The sequence below is a fragment of the Oryctolagus cuniculus genome, chromosome 3, assembly GCF_051225735.1.
Source record: "Oryctolagus cuniculus isolate XC-2025 breed Fujian yellow rabbit chromosome 3, ASM5122573v1, whole genome shotgun sequence".
Lineage (NCBI taxonomy): Eukaryota > Metazoa > Chordata > Mammalia > Lagomorpha > Leporidae > Oryctolagus > Oryctolagus cuniculus.
In genome coordinates this window covers 64,118,704-64,121,324 of record NC_142869.1, presented here as the reverse complement: position 1 = coordinate 64,121,324, position 2,621 = coordinate 64,118,704, and the positions used below count along the sequence as shown (strand labels likewise).

At 42.6% G+C, this 2,621-nt stretch overlaps 1 pseudogene; it reads right to left on the bottom strand.

The window, feature by feature from the left end:
* Positions 1 to 1,074: 1,074 nt before the first annotated feature.
* Positions 1,075 to 1,518, bottom strand: LOC100339228 (M-phase phosphoprotein 6 pseudogene; annotated as a pseudogene).
* Positions 1,519 to 2,621: the final 1,103 nt, after the last annotated feature.

The window sequence follows — 2,621 nt, the reverse complement described above, 5'->3', positions numbered from 1 at the left end:
TAACATTCTCACTACTCCAACCAGCTAGAAGGCAGAGTAAGAAGAACAAGTGGAATAACACATACAAAGATATCTGTAAACTACCCTTTGCTTTAGGGATGTTAAGTATGTGTTGCTGTTACAGAGACAAGAGGATGTTAGGGCCAGTATTGTAGCGCAGCAGGTTAAGCAGCCACTGTGATGCTGGCATCCCAGTCTGGAGCGCAGGTTGGAGTACTGTATGCTCTGCTTCTAATCCAGTTCCCTGCTAATGCGCTTGGGAAAGCAGTGAAAGATGGCCCAAGTGCTTGGGCCCCCACCACACACGTGAGAGATCTGGATGGAGTTCCTGCCTCACAGCTTTGGCCTGGCACAGCCCCATCAGCTGCAGGCATTTGGAAAGTGAACCTCTCTTTCTCTCTGTTTCTCCCTCTTTCTCTGTCACTCTGCCTTTCAAATAAATAAATAAATCTTTTATAGAAATGAAGAGAATGATGATGGTGATGATGGCAGTGAAGATGATTTGTTGGCTGTTGTTGTTTTGAAAATGTGAAAACAGGTGTTTATTATACAATAATTTTTACAGTTAAATGCTTTCAACAAAAACTCCTTATACTATAAACTGACAATGACTTTCCAGCAAGTAAGTTCTTCATGCTCAAGAGGCATGTTTGTTTTGGATGAATTTATAGACCATAAATCGATTCCAAAATGTATATATGAATTGGCTTGATGTGATTAATAGTATAAAGTGAAATATAAACACTGGCAGCAATTTCTGTGAGTCAATTCAAGGTCAGGGACTAGAGAGATGCATTTAAAACAAAAATCCAGGCTTAAAAAAAAAGCCCTAGGAAGCAAGCCTTTCTTATGTATGTTGGAAGGTCAAGGGCCGGGGATCCAGTCTCGATGAACACCACTGAGCAAAGGATGTACAACATCAACCACACATCTGCTTCAAAAACAGCATGTTTCAACATGACACATTTCTTCACAAATAAACACTGCAGTATTAATAACAATAGGGGCACCACCAGGATTAAGTTCCAAAATGAGCTGCTCCCTGAGCTGTAACTTGGTTCATCCGCTTAAATCTTAGCACTTTAAAAACATCTTCTTTGTTTTGACTGGCTTATGTCTTCATTTGCTTCTTCTTCATAATTGGCAAGCTTTTTTCCAGTTGTCCCTATCAAGGTCTCATGTCTTCAGTTCTTCATCTAACACATCAAGCTTCACCATTTCGTCTTCGACTTTCTCTGCTTTGTTCTTAGGATTCACGTGAAGCATTAATTTCTCAACCTCAAGATTAAACCCTCTGAATGACATGCTTCTGTAGCCAAGATTTTCATACAACAAGAAACTCTGCTCTTCTATTATGAAACTCCCTTTCTCTTTTGGTTCTGGCAAATCCAAGTACCAGAGCTCTGATTTCTTTTCTTCCTCTTCAAGTTGTTTCTTGGTTTCCAAGCCCAGTCCCCTTTGCCTGATCTTCATATACAGTGAGATCTTGGACAACTTGGTCTTGTGCTCAGCTGCCATGCCAGCTACAGCTCAGCACCATGCATATGGGTCTTTTGTTGTTGTTATAACAGGATTTCTTCATTTCTTCAATTTACAGAATATTTATAAATAATCAAGTCATAATATCCACAGTTACCCCCTGGGCTGAAATAATTTCCTGTTAATCATGAGTTTGCAAGTGGACTGATTAAATACTATACCACTTTGTAGAACAGAAGAAAGCATTTGGTATTCTACAGCTAACAGTGTTTTGGTTTTCAATTTTTCCAAATGTTAAGTGTACCCTGTGAGAGGAAGTGGCTGGGACAGGCCAAGCAGCACAGCAGGCAAGATGCAGTATTTGGAGAACAGGACCTCTGCCAGGGAGTCTTTTCCTCATTTCCTCAACTCCACACTACTGTGATAGCCGTGGGGAGTTAGGGGAGACCTCCAGGCTGCCCAGGCTGCCCCAAACCCATTCCTCTATGCTCTGAGTCTCTCTGTATTAGCTCTTTCCCTCTCAAGTCCCTCCCACGTGTCCTTCAACACCAAGTACTAGGATCAACTCTAGGAATGCCACCTGCAATGGCACCACCCCAATCTCCTAGGGACACTCAGTGACTCTGAGCTTGCAATACCTGCCTCATTTTTTAAGACATTTTTTAGTTATTTGAAATGCAGAATTACAGAGAGAAGGGGAGAAACAGAGAGACAGAGAGAAAGGGGAGGAGAGACAGAGAGATCTTCCATCAGCTGGTTCACTCCCCCAAATGGCCTCAATGGCTAGGGTAGGACCAAACTAAAGCCAGGAGGCAGAAGCCTCTTCCAGGTCTCCCACACAGATGTAGGAGCCTAAGGACTTGGGCTTTATTCCACTACTTTCCCAGGCACAACAGCAGAGAGCTGGATAAGAAGTGGAGCAGCTAGGACTCTAACCAGGGCTATATGGGATGCTGGCATCTCAGGTAGCAGCCTTACCCACTATGCCACCACGGAAGACCCCAATTCCTGCTTCCTATCTCAATTGATACCCACATATGGCTCGCTATTTGTTTACAAGTACTATCAACTAATCAGTTTTAAAGGTCCCCTGGGATAAAGTCCTCTTGAAATATTGTTTTAATTTGTGAACCAACCTCAGG